Source organism: Pongo pygmaeus, chromosome 8 (assembly GCF_028885625.2).
Source record: "Pongo pygmaeus isolate AG05252 chromosome 8, NHGRI_mPonPyg2-v2.0_pri, whole genome shotgun sequence".
Classification (NCBI taxonomy): domain Eukaryota; kingdom Metazoa; phylum Chordata; class Mammalia; order Primates; family Hominidae; genus Pongo; species Pongo pygmaeus.
Genome location: NC_072381.2, coordinates 74,949,070 through 74,964,139, shown reverse-complemented (window position 1 = coordinate 74,964,139; position 15,070 = coordinate 74,949,070). Strand labels below are relative to the sequence as shown.

The 15,070-nt window shown below is 37.7% G+C and overlaps 1 protein-coding gene across 3 annotated transcripts in view; it reads right to left on the bottom strand.

Annotated features, from left to right (window-relative positions):
• Window positions 1-15,070, bottom strand: part of CTNNA3 (catenin alpha 3) — a 1,765,907-nt gene that overhangs the window by 1,708,776 nt on the left and 42,061 nt on the right. The window lies entirely within an intron of this gene.

The following is a 15,070-nucleotide window of genomic DNA, read 5'->3' as shown; positions in this document are numbered from 1 at the left end:
TCATATAGTTCAGAGATTATGTAAAGGTTGTTTCAAAATGAGAAAAATGATATAAATAAAACCAAATGGGTATAGAAAGTTGGGGAAGAAAGAGAATTTCAAAATAATTAAAGTGAATGAAATTAAATAAATTTACTATTTGTTTTTAAACTGAGCCTTAAAATCAAAAATCGTCTACAAAACTAGAATTTTATTTTCTCCTTTGAACAAGATTTTCATATAGTACCAATAAGAAATCGTAAACGACTTTGGTTCACATTTTGAGTAAACTGAAAAAAAAAAAAGGGAGAAACAGCTTTTGTGTGCCTCATGCTATCTTAATAGGTCTTTTGAGTATTTGAAAAACTAAGTCTTATCTCTGTCAAACTGTCAAAGAGTAAAGGTTTTGGCTTTTGGAAATCCTTTATTACACCGGCTAAATGAATGACTTTATTTCACAGTAATTTTTGATCAAATATTTTAAATGTTTGACATACTTGACAAGCTTCCCAAAATCAACCTTCAAATTCTAAAGTCTTTTTGACTTCAAACTAACTTTGGGATTTTCCCAAAAACCCCCAAAGTATCCAAAAGAGAAATAATAAACAGTTTTAGTTGATATATGAAATTATATGGGAAGCACTGTCAAATAAGAAATAATGTTTAACCTTTTTTCTGAGTTATATTTATATGGCTATCTTATTAGTATGTGTTCCAAAACTGTATGAGATTTCTTAAAATATGATATATCTTGGTATATGTTGTCAGTCATAATTATGACTGCTGTGTTGAATTGTTGTAGGCCACAAAAAAAAGACCAAATATCTTTGTCAGTTGTTTATTTAACCATGGCCATTTTAAGTCCCATTGTCCACAGTTAATTGTTTTATTCTGATGCTTTTTTTTTCTTGAAAGCTCTTCGCAAATCCTGAAGTGTGGGTCTTCAATGAAGTTCATGGAAATGACGCTGACAAACAAAGGTTTCTGACAACTCTGAAACTGTATAAGTGAATCAATGAACTGTGTAAAAATTCCAGAACTCTAAAAAAAAAAAAAAAACTGGACTCATAAAATTGCTAAACTACCATCAAGCAGAACAATAATTAATTACATGGGACTGAACTGATAAAAGACTGAAATGATTATTTATGATTTTTTGTTTAGGCTAATTCTTTTTATGTTTTGTTCTCCAGAGTTTAAAAAAAAAAAAAAAAAAAAAAAAAACTTTTTAAAGGCTACAATTCCCCTGTGTTATGCACACTGAAATAAATTTTATATGTCCTTTCTCCTATTAATCCGCCTTTTCTCAATTGGTTTTTCACCTGAACTTCCAGAGGGCAAAGGAGAAATATGGCCTTCACTCCTACACAGCTTTGAAGCCACTAGGACATGGCTACCTTGGCATGTTCATTTCCAGTTTCCCAGTGAGTACCACCGGCAGCAGTCACCATCCACCAGCAACAAGCTGAGGCCAAACAAAACTAGAATACATGGCAGATAACGCTGGTTTGGGAGCACAAGTCAGTCATAATTCAGAGACTTCAAAATTTGGAAATGTGGGAATGAGCAGAAGAGAAAAGAGGTTTTATAGGAAAATCCCCACTCTAGCACAAGCAAGTGAGGTCAATTACAGGAACTCTGGATTGCTGCTGCTAATGGGACTTCCTTTGAACTTTCAAGGGGAGTAGGAGGCCAGGGAATCAGATTACATAAGGATAAGCATCTGGCCTACATGGCCCAGTGCTCTGGGAACTGAAAACAATGAGTCCCATAGAGGCTGAAGTATAATTCTGAAAATAGAATGTAGTTTGGAAACTGAAAAAAATCTGTTAAAACCCTGGCAACTAGGTAATCTTATTGTTCCTGAACAGCAGGAGTTTGTGAATCCAAACCTGAAAATGCCACATTCACTATGACTCAACTCTTCCCCTTGTTTCTACTTTCTGTGTATCTTTCAGCTTTGCATCTAATAGAACTGTTTAACCGTAAGTACTAACTGCTTAAATCTCAGAATATAGTCAACTCCTCAAAAAGAGGATGCTAACGGGACCAATTCATGATCATCCCCCAGAGGCAGAGCTCCCATGGCAGAGCACCTCACAGGGTTCTTGCCAACCTATAACTGAGTGTCGCTAAGTCAGTTGCCCACCCTGATAAAGTTAGCTGTAACAAGGGTGCCAAAGTGTCTTGAGGGCATTATGGAGACTTAACAAAAGGAACCCCTAAAAAGAAGGCAAAGGGAATGTAATAGTTATTAAGGCTGTTCACAAATATTCCCATTATCCTCTGGGCACAGGGCAGGATCACATACCCAACATCAACTTTGACCACATAACTTGCTTTGACAAAAGCAATGTGAATAGAATTGACATATGTCATGTCCAGGTGAACATTTTAGGAGTTCTCACATGATTTATCATGTTCCATTTCCCCAGTTGCAATGACAGTGGAAGCACATGTTGAAATAAGTCTATATTAGCCTGGGTCTCTGAGTGCCTGTCCCAAGCAGAAACCCCAGCTCACATTGGACATGTAGCTTGAGCAGGAAATAAATTTTATTAAGCCTCTGAGATTTGGGGGTTGTCTTCTTATCACAGCACAACCTTGCTTATGCTGACTAATACAGGGGCTGGTAGGTAAACTTGCCCCAGTGAGTATTAAAAGCTATCCCAAAGGGGACAGGTGGGAGACACTATGGAGGTAGAAATGAAAAAAAGGCCAAGAGGTCCTACAATACTTAGAGGTGAACGACAAAGAAATAATGTTTATTACTGTTCATCTAACTCTAGATTTACTTCTTGAAAACATGGGATATATTTACAGTCAGAAAATACATTTGACCTTTGCCCTTCAAAAAAAAACTTTACAAAAGATAACACATTATAAAGAGTTTGTTATTACTATTATTTTAAGGGATTTTAAGTAAGTCAATTCTTTTAACTCACATTCAACATAAATCTGACACCTACCAAACTGTATTTTGCAGCAAATAAGATTACAGACAGTTTCATTATATAATGACTGTAGCATGATCTAGCAGTTTATATCCCCTTCAGAGAGTATACGACATAGAGATGTAAATTCTTTGAAGCACAATTCTGCATAAATAGACTTTCTGCATTACATTGTCAAACTTGGATCTTGAAAGTGATAAAGTGCAGATGCCTACAGTTGCAATCATAAAAATGTAATTGCTGAGAAATTATTTCTGATCCATTGGATGAATTTATTACAGAGGGATGCAACTGTGTAAGTTATCACACGAGAAACTGAAAGTGAATGATTAAAATATATCCCAGGCTGAATATCCCTGCAAAATGACCCAAGAGAAAAAAATCTCTGTGCCCAAGAGAAAAAAAAATACATTAAAGATAAATCAGGTTTGGTAGGGAAGACTTTGGTAACCATAAAAGAGCAGAATAAAGATTTATGAAGAAATGAATTCAGAAGTTAGAGTGACATAATAGTATCTATGACCAATTACTCCAAAAATTAAAATGTAATTTTGACTTTGAGTTATATACAGAGGTGATAAGTAATTTCTGTGGAACCCTGGAAGCAAAGGAATATAATATGAAGATAAATCATGAGGAAAGTGAAGAAATTTTTAATGGGACTACTGAATTAATAACTTTAGCTGGTGGCAATGTGAACTTAAAGACATTAACTTCTTTTGGAATGTTTTCCAGTGTAATCAGAGACTATATCATGTACTTAAACCATGTAACTATCTCAAATTAAACACTCTTTGTAACAGTAGCCAAAATATGGGAACAACCATCTGCAGATGAATGAATAAAGAAAATGTGGTGTTTATGCAATGGAATACTATTAAGTCATTAAAAAAAAAAAGTAAATCCTGCCATTTTCTAACATGGATGAACCTGGAGGACATTATGCTAAATGGAATAAGCCAGACACAGAAAGGCAAATACTGTATGATCTCACTTATATGTGAAATCTAAAAAAGTTAAATTCAAAGAAGCAGAGGGTAAAAGGGTGGTTTCCAGGTGCTAGTGAATTGGGGAAATGGGGAAGATTGTTGATCAAAGGATACAAAATTTCAGTTTTAAGATGAATAAGTTTTGGGACTCTACTGTGTAGCATGGTGACTATAGTTAACATATTGTATTCTTTACTTGAAATTTGATAAGAAAGTAGATTTTAAGTGTCTTAGACACACACACACACACACACACAGTGGTAACTATGGGTAGAGATGGATGTGTTAATTCATTTGACTGTGGTAATCATTACACATTGTATACATACATCAAATCATCACATCATACACCTTCAATGTACAGAATTTTTATTTGTCTCATTACTTGTCCATTAAATATATTAAAATAAAAAAAAAACACTCCTTCTCCTCCTCCCCTGGGATAGATGGCAGCGGCTAGATTCGGAGCCCCAACCTCGCTGCCAGCACCAAGATGGACAATTAGAAGCAGCTGCGGTCTGTGCACTCAGAGAGGAAGGAAAGGAGCAAGTGAATTCAGCACCTTCAACTGAAGTATCCAGGTTCTTGCACTGGGGCTGACTAGGCAAACAATTTGACCCACGAAGAACAAAGAAAAGCAGGGTGGGGCGATGGTCCACCTGGGAGCAGCACGGAGCCAAATGAACCCCCACCCTCAGACAAGTAAAGCAGTAAGTGATTGTGAGACCCCACCTGGAAAACCACGCTTTTCCCATGGATCTTTGTAATCCGTGGATCAGGAGATCCTCTCATGAGCCCACACCACCAGGGCGTTGGGTCTGATACACAGAACTGTGTAGAATGTTGGCAGAGCAGCCGTTCAGGCACACACAGAGACGCAGGAGTTTTCCATACTCCAGCCCCAGGATCCCTGGCAAGACGGGAGATCTGTCCGTATATATCCCTAGGAAGGGGGCTAAAACCAGGGAGCCAAACAGCGTCATTCTGCAGGCCCGTTCCCACAGCACCCCATAAGTTAAGAGCCACTGATTGGAATTCCAACCAGCCAATGGCAACAGGCTGAGATGAGACCTGAGATGAGACCAAGTTCCTTGGGGGAGGGGCGGCCACCATCTCCATGGCTCAGTCAACTCAGCCATTCCAGCCTGATGGCTTCGGAGAATACAAAGCCAAAGAAGGGTCCCCGACAATGGCACAGCTGCCTTGCCAGATTATAGCCAGACTGATTCTTTAAGTAGGACCCTGATCCATTCCTCCTCACAGGGTGGGACCTCCCTGTGGGGGATTCAGCCACCCCAGCAAGGGCTCTACAGACAAAGCCCTGATCTCTCCCTGGGATGGAGCTCTCAGGAGGAGGGGTGGCCACCATCTCTGTGGTTCAGTGGACTCAGCCATTCCAGCCTGCCAGCTTTGGAGAATACAAACGGTCCAGATGAAGAAGGGTCCCCTACCCCACACCCCAATGCAGCATATCTGCTCCACCAGAAAGCATCCAGACTGCTTCTGATCCCATTCCTCCTGACCAAGTGAGACCTCCCAACAGGAGTCTCCAGACACCTCCTACACTCACATTAGGAACAGCAACATGTCAGTACCCCCACTGGAACCAAGTTGGAAAACACTCTGCAGGATATTATCCAGGAGAACTTCCCCAATCTAGCAAGGCAGGCCAACATTCAAATTCAGGAAATACAGAGAACACCACAAAGATATTCCTCAAGAAGAGCAACTCCAAGACACATAATTGTCAGATTCACTTAAGTTCAAATGAAGGAAAAAATGGTAAGGCCAGCCAAAGAGAAAGGTCAGGTTACCCACAAAGGAAAGCCCATCAGACTAACAGCTGATCTCTTGGCAGAAACTCTACAAGCCAGAAGAGAGTGGGGGCCAATATTCAACATTCTTAAAGAAAAGAATTTTCAACCCAGAATTTCATATCCAGCCAAACTAAGCTTCATAAGTGAAGGAGAAATAAAATACTTTACAGACAAGCAAATGCTGAAAGATTTTGTCAACAACAGGCCTGCCCTAAAAGAGCTCCTGAAGGAAGCACTACACATGCAAAGGAACAACCGGTACCAGCCACTGCAAAAACATGCCAAATTGTAAAGACCATCGAGGCTAGGAAGAAACTGCATCAACTAATGAGCAAAATAACCATCTAACATCATAATGACAGGATCAAATTCACACATAACAATATTAACCTTAAATGTAAATGGGCTAAATGCTCCAATTAAAAGACACAGACTGGCAAACTGGATAAAGAGTCAAGACCCATCAGTGTGCCGTATTCAGGAAACCCATCTCACATGCAGAGACACACATAGGCTCAAAATAAAGGGATGGAGGAAGATCTACCAAGCAAATGGAAAACAAAAAAAGGCAGGGGTTGCAATCCCAGTCTCTGATAAAACAGACTTTAAACCAACAAAGATCAAAAGAGACAAAGAAGGCCATTACATAATGGTAAAGGGATCAGTTCAACAAGAAGAGCTTTCTAAATAAATATGCACCCAATACAGGAGCACCCAGATTCATAAAGCAAGTCCTTAGAGACCTAGAAAGAGACTTAGACTCCCACACAATAATAATGGGAGATTTTAACACCCCACTGTCAACATTAGACATATCAGTGAGACAGAAAGTTAACAAGGATATCCAGGAACTGAACTCAGCTCTACACCAAGAGGACATAATAGACATCTACAGAACTCTCCATCCCAAATCAACAGAATATACATTCTTCTCAGCATCACATTGCACTTATTCCAAAATTGACCACATAGTTGGAAGTAAAGCACTCCTCAGCAAATGTAAAAGAACAGAAATTATAACAAACTGTCTCTCAGACCACAGTGCAATCAAACTAGAACTCAGGATTAAGAAACTCACTCAAAACTGCTCAACTACATGGAAACTGAACAACCTGCTCCTGAATGACTACGGGGTACATAACCAAATGAAGGCAGAAATAAAGATGTTCTGTGAATCCAATGAGAACAAAGACACAACACACCAGAATCTCTGGTACACATTTCAAGCAGTGTGTAGAGGGAAATTTATAGCACTAAATGCCCACAAGAGAAAGCAGGAAAGATCAGAAATTGATACCCTAACATCACAATTAAAAGAACTAGAAAAGCAAGAGCAAACACATTCAACAGCTAGCAGAAAGCAAGAAATAACTAAAATCAGAGCAGTACTGAAGGAAATAGAGACACAAAAAACCCTTCAAAAAATCAATGAATCCAGGAGCTGGTTTTTTGAAAAGATCAACAAAACTGATAGACCGCTAGCAAGACTAATGAAGAAGAAAGAGAAGAATCAAAGAGACCCAATAAAAAATGACAAAGGGGATATCACCACTGATCCCACAGAAATACAAACCACCATCAGAGAATACTATAAACACCTGTATGCAAATAAAATAGAAAATCTAGAAGAAATGGATAAATTCCTCGACACATACACCCTCCCAAGACTAAACCAGGAAGAAGTTGACTCTCTGAATAGACCAATAAAAGGCTCTGAAATTGAGGCAATAATTAATAGCTTACCAACCAAAAAAAGTCCAGGACCAGACAGATTCACAGCCAAATTCTACCAGAGGTATGAGGAGGAGCTGGTACCATTCCTTCTGAAACTATTCCAGTCAATAGAAAAAGAGGGACTCCTCCCTAACTCATTTTATGAGGCCAGCATCATCCTGATACCAAAGCCGGGCAGAGACACAACCAAAAAAGAGAATTTTAGACCAATATCCTTGATGAACATTGATGCAAAAATCCTCAATAAAATACTGGCAAACCGAATCCAGCAGCACATCAAAAAGCTTATCCACCATGATCAAGTGGGCTTCATCCCTGGGATGCAAGGCTGGTTCAACATACACAAATCAATAAATGTAATCCAGCATATAAACAGAACCAATGACACAAACCACATGATTATCTCAATAGATGCAGAAAAGGCCTTCAACAAAATTCAACAGCCTTCATGCTAAAAACTCTCAATAAATTAGGTATTGATGGGATGTATCTCAAAATAATTAGAGCTATCCATGACAAACACACAGCCAATATCATACTGAATGGGCAAAAACTGGAAGCATTCCCTTTGAAAACTGGCACAAGACAGGGATGCCCTCTCTCACCACTCCTATTCAACATAGTGTTGGAAGTTCTGGCCAGGGCAATCAGGCAGGAGAAGGAAATAAAGGGTACTCAATTAGGAAAAGAGGAAGTCAAATTGTCCCTGTTTGCAGATGACATGATTGTATATCTAGAAAACCCCATCGTCTCAGCCCAAAATCTTCTTAAGCTGATAAGCAACTTCAGCAAAGTCTCAGGATACAAAATCAATGTGCAAAAATCACAAGCATTCTTATACACCAATAACAGACAAACAGAGAGCCAAATCATGAGTGAACTCCCATTCACAATTGCTTCAAAGAGAATAAAATACCTAGGAGTACAACTTACAAGGGACATGAAGGACCTCTTCAAGGAGAACTACAAACCACTGCTCAATGAAATAAAAGAGGATACAAACAAATGGAAGAACATTCCATGCTCATGGATAGGAAGAATCAATATCATGAAAATGGCCATAGTGCCCAAGGTAATTTATAGATTCAATGCCATCCCCATCAAGCTACCAATGACTTTCTTCACAGAATTGGGAAAAACTACTTTAAAGTTCATATGGAACCAAAAAAGAGCCTGCATTTGCCAAGTCAATCCTAAGCCAAAAGAACAAAGCTGGAGGCATCATGCTACCTGACTTCAAACTATACTACAAGGCTACAGTAACCAAAACAGCATGGTACTCGTAACAAAACAGAGATATCAACCAATGGAACAGAACAGAGCTCTCATAAATAATGCCACACATCTACAACCATCTGATCTTTGACAAACCTGACAAAAACAAGAAACGGGGAAACGATTCCCTGTTTGATAAATGCTGCTAGGAAAACTGGCTAGCCATATGTAGAAAGCTGAAACTGGATCCCTTCCTTACACCTTATACAAAAATTAATTCAAGATGGATTAAAGACTTAAACATTAGACCTAAAACCATAAAAACCCTAGAAGAAAACCTAGGCAATACCATTCAGGACATAGGCATGGGCAAGGACTTCATGTCTAAAACACCAAAAGCAATGGCAACAAAAGCCAAAATTGACAAATGGGATCTAATTAAACTAAAGAGCTTCTGCACAGCAAAAGAAACTACCATCAGAGTGAACAGGCAACCTACATAATGGTAGAAAATTTTCACAACCTACTCATCTGACAAAGGGCTAATATCCAGAATCTACAATAAATTCAAACAAATTTACAAGAAGAAAACAAACAACCCCATCAAAAAGTGGGCAAAGGATATGAACAGACACTTCTCAAAAGAAGACATTTATGCAGCCAAAAGACACATGAAAAAATGCTCATCATCACTGGCCATCAGAGAAATGCAAATCAAAACCACAATGAGATACCATCTCACACCACTTAGAATGGCGATCATTAAAAAGTCAGGAAACAACAGGTGCTGGAGAGGATGTGGAGGAATAGGAACACTTTTACACTGTTGGTGGGACTGTAAACTAGTTCAACCATTGTGGAAGTCAGTGTGGTGATTCCTCAGGGATCTAGAACTAGAAATACCATTTGACCCAGCCATCTCATTACTGGGTATATACCCAAAGGATTATAAATCATGCTGCTATAAAGACACATGCACACGTATGTTTATTGCAGCACTATTCACGATAGCAAAGACTTGGAACCAACTCAAATGTCCAACAATGATAGACTGGATTAAGAAAATGTGGCACATATACACCATGGAATACTATGCAGCCATAAAAAACGATGAGTTCATGTCCTTTGTAGGGACATGGATGAAGCTGGAAACCATCATTCTCAGCAAACTGTCACAAGGACAAAAAACCAAACACTGCATGTTCTCACTCATAGGTGGGAATTGAACAATGAGAACACTTGGACACAGGAAGGAGAACATCACACACCCGGGCCTGTCATGGGGTAGCGGGGAGGGGGCAGGGATAGCATTAGGAGATACACCTAATGTAAATGACGAGTTAATGGGTGCAGCACACCAACATGGCACATGTATACATGCGTAACAAACCTGCAAGTTGTGCACATGTACCCTAAAACTTAAAGCAAATAAAAAAACAATAATAATAATAAAAAGTAACCCAAGATGGATTAAATATTTAAATGTAAAACCCAAAACTATGAAAACCCTAGAAGAAAATTGAGGCAATATCATTCAGGACATAGGCACAGGCAAAGATTTCATGATGAAAATGCCAAAAGCAATTGCAACAAAAGCAAAAATAGACAAATGGGATCTAATTAAACTAAAGAGTTTCCTCACAGCAAAAGAAACTATCATCGGCATGAACAGGCAACCTACAGAATGGAAGAAAATTTTTGCAATCTATTCTTCTGGCAAAGGTCTAATATCCAGAGTCTACAAGGAACTTAAACAAATTTACAAGAAAAAAAAAACATTAAAAAGTGGGCAAAAGACATGAACAGACACTTCTCAAAAGAAGACACACATGCGGCCAATAAACATGAAAAAAAGTTCAACATCGGCTGGGTGCGGTGGCTCATGCCTGCAATCCCAGCACTTTGGGAGGCCAAGGCGGGCAGATCACCTGAGGTCAGGAGTTCGAGACCAGCCTGGCCAACATGGTGAAACCCCGTGTCTACTAATAATACAAAAATTAACCAGGTATGGTGGCATATGCCTGTAAATCCAGCTACCAGGAGGCTGATGCAGGAGAATCACTGAAACCCAGCAGGTGGAGGTTGCAGTGAGCTGAGATCATGCCACTGCACTCCAGCCTGGGTGACAGAGCAAGACTCTGTCTCAAAAAAAAAAAAAAAGTTCAACATCACTGATCATTGGAGAAATGCAAATCAAAACGACAATGAGATACCATCTCATTGTCAGAATGCTTATTAAAAAGTCAAAAAACAACAGATGCTGACAAGGTTGCAGAGAAAAAGGAATGCTTTTACATTGTTGGTGGGTATGTAAATTAGTTCAAACATTGTGGAAGACAGCGTGGTGATTTCTCAAAGACCTAGATGCAGAAATACTATTTGACTCAGCAATCCCATTACTGAGTATATACCCAAAGGAATACATATCATTCCATTATAAAGATACATGCACGTGCATGTTCATTGCAGCACTATTCACAATAGCAAAGACAGGGAATCAACCTAAATGCCCATCAGTGATAGACTGGATAAAGAAAATGTGGTACATACACACCATGGAATACTATGCAGTCATAAAAAAGAACAAGTTCACGTCCTTTGCAGGGACATGGATGGAGTTGGAAGTCATTATCCTCAGCAAACTAATGCAGGAACAGAAAACCAAACACCACGTGTTCTCACTTATAAGTGGGAGCTGAAGGATAGGAACGCATGGACTCATGAGGGGAACACACTGGGGTCTGTCAGCAGGGGTGGGAGGAGGGAGAGCATCAGGAAGAATAGCTAATGGATGCTGGGCTTAATACCTAGGTGATGGGATGATCTGTGCAGCCAATCACCATGGCACATGTTTACCTATGTAACAAACCTGCACATCCTGCACATGTACTCCTGAACTTAAAATAAAAGTTGATGAAAAATAAATATTGAGGTCTACTTAGTCTTTTCAAATACACAGGTTATTCTTTTTTTTTTCTTTTATTATACCTTAAGTTCTGGGATACATGTGCAGAACGTGCAGGTTTGTTACATAGGTATACAGATGCCATGGTGGTTTGCTGCACCCATCAACCCATCATCTACATTAGGTATGTCTCCTAATGCTATCCCTCCCCTAGCCCCCACCTCCCAACAGGCCCCAGTATGTGATGTTCCCCTCCTTGTGTCCATGTGTTCTCATTGTTCAACTTCCACTTATGACTGAGAATATGTGGTGTTTGGTTTTCTCTTCTTGTGTTAGTTTGCTGAAAATGATGGTTTCCAGCTTCATCCATGTCCCTGCAAAGGACATGGACTCATCCTTCTTTATGGCTGCATAGTATTCAATGGTGTATATGTGCCACATTTTCTTTATCCAGTCTATCATTGATGGGCATCTGGGTTGGTTCCAAGTCTTTGCTATTGTGAACAGTGCTCCAATAAACACACGTGTGCCTGTGTCTTTATAGTAGAATGATTTATAATCCTTTGGGTATATACCCAGTAACGAGATGGCTGGGTCAAATGGTATTTCTGGTTCTAGATCCTTGAGGAATTGCCACATTGTCTTCCACAATGGTTGAACTAATTTACACTCCCACCAACAGTGTAAAAGCATTCCTATTTCTCCATGTCCTCTCCAGCATCTGTTGTTTCCTGACTTTTTAATGATCACCGTTCTAACTGGCATGAGATGGTATCTCATTGTGGTTTTGATTTGCATTTCTCTAATGACCAGTGATGATGAGCTTTTTTTCATATGTTTGTTGGCCACATAAATGTCTTCTTTTGAGAAGTGTCTGTTCCTATCCTTCATCTGCTTTTTGATGGAGTTGTTTGTTTTTTCTTGTAAATTTTAAACAGCTATTCTTATCTAAAAAAATAAAAATAAACACTTTGTGAAAAACAAAAAAGAATGTAATGAGACACTTAACATGATGTTATCCTAGAAAAAAAACCTTTAATATAATTTAATGAGATATTTTATTTGTGTTGGTGGGTAATACATGATCAAAGTGACAGATACAAGAAGGCTGAACATCAAATCCAAAAAGATCAGTTATTTTAAAATATAACTCTTTGACTTTGAAATGTACTGGTTTTTGATAAGGAGAATTCCATTATAAAAAAAAAAACAAGAGTGTATACCAATAATTTTGTTAAATAGAATTCTGCTTTATAAGATAGTTATTGCATAAGTTGATATTATATAAATTATTAATATTTTAATTTAATATCACTTGAATATTGCTAAGACCACAAAATCATTTTTGTACCTGAGACACTGATGTTGTATACCAAAGCACTTTTAAGAAATCAGTGACTATTTTGAAAACACTGACATCAATCTCAAGCAAGACAAAATTAGCAATTATATTTACAGGTAACAGAACTGTCTGGTATGTAAAAGGTAATGAGTTCCATTTCTGTGACTCATCTACTTGTGGATCATGAAAAGTTTGAATCCAAGAACATCAAAAGCCCTCTAAAACTAGTATAATCACACTTTTTAAAAGAGATATATTTCTTTCCAATCAAACAAGATTACTCAGGTCATTTTCATCCTTCTAATTTTATAGGTGAACTCAATAAATGTTTATAGATGGTTATAATCTATTTAGAACATGCCATAAAATGCACGCGTGCACACACACACACACACACTGTGACTAGCATTACCCTTTAATGTGAATTTACTTAGAATACTTTCTATTAACTTCTTTAGCAATGTACTTGACTAAAGCAAAATATCTATTAGTTTCAGTTAGAATATAAAAAGTAGTTTCCCCATGATACTCTCTCTGTTTATAAGCAATATGTCAGCAACCTTTGTGATTAGCAAGTTTTAACTGACCAACTGTAATGTTCCATTGTTATAGAGCAAATAAGGGTTATAAACTAGCATTAATGTATTTGTTTTCACCAGCCATCTCCAAAATGAAGGTCATTTCCCTATTCCTACTCCTTATAATTTGATAGGAATAAAACCTTAAATGACTTGTGAGAACTCATTTAAAACTGTCCCCAAAAAACTTGGTGATATGTATGAAAAAGTATAAAAATACTCATATCTTGGCCATTAACTTTTACATTTGTAACTAATTCTAGTGAAATGATACAAATTGATGACAAAAATGTATATACAAAGATGTTCAGCACAGCAATATTTATAATAGGAAAAAAATAGAAACACCCTAAATGTCCAAAAACGTGAGGCTACTTTAAAAAAACTGTAGTGCAGCCATATCATATATAAGTAAATAGCAGTTTTATTAAATCATGCTTACAAATAAATAGGGAAATTATTAAAATATCATCTAAAATGGAAAAGTGGGATTAAATCCTGCATATATAGTACTAGCTCCACTTGTTAACATATATATATATTCTTCATATATACATAATATGTATACATGTAAGGATATATATAAAGAAGATATATTCTTTAATATTACAAAGTACAAAGATGATAAAAATCTCCCATAACTTTATTGTACTGGAAGTAAATGCACCAAAACATTAATGTTTATCTCTTGGTAAAATTATGAGTGTTTTTATTCTTTTTTTTTAAACTATTTTTGACATTCCAATTTTTTTGTGAACTTAATTAGAAAAACAAATGAGGGTTTTTCTTTCTTTCTTTTTTTTTTTTAAACAGGGTCTCACTATGTTGCCCAGGATGGTCTTTAACTCCTGGACTTAAGCGATCCTCCTGCCTTGGCCTCCCAAAGTGCTGGGATGATACGCATGAGCCACTGCGCCCAGCCTTTTTTCTTTTTAACATGAAACTGTTTAGTGAGTGGCTAAGATGGACTTTAATGAAGTCTCCATAGTCATCTAGTATAAATTTCACACCAGATATTAGTGCTGTTAAGACTGCCAAAGTTAACTATTAAGGTATCATCAGGGACACACATGTTTTGAATTGTCTTTCGAGTAGCAGATATCAACTTGTACAATATGTACAAATCGATAAAAATATGTAAACTTGTAAAAATATATACAAAGTCTATTCTCAGAGCTACTCCCCTCCCCACATCCATCTCACAAAAAGGATAAGCAGAACATATTTAAATTATCTGAGGAAAGGTCAGCATAGTTTTTCACCCAAGTAACCCTTGGGTTCTTTGAGTCCGTAGGAAAAAGGATTCGAATCTTGTATTAGGAGGCAAGATGTAAGGTAGGCCTAAAGGGGAGTTCCCTCACAAATTGTGGGTTAAGGACAAAAATTTAAATCTATACCACTGCATAAGTTTCTTCAAGCCCTGCTCTAAGAAAATCCAATACATGAAATCTCAACTTACATAATAAAAAAAGTCAGAGAATCATTATGCATATCATCAAAGGATTATTCACCTTATGAAAGACTTCATCACAGAATTCCTTTAAATAGCTGCTTTTC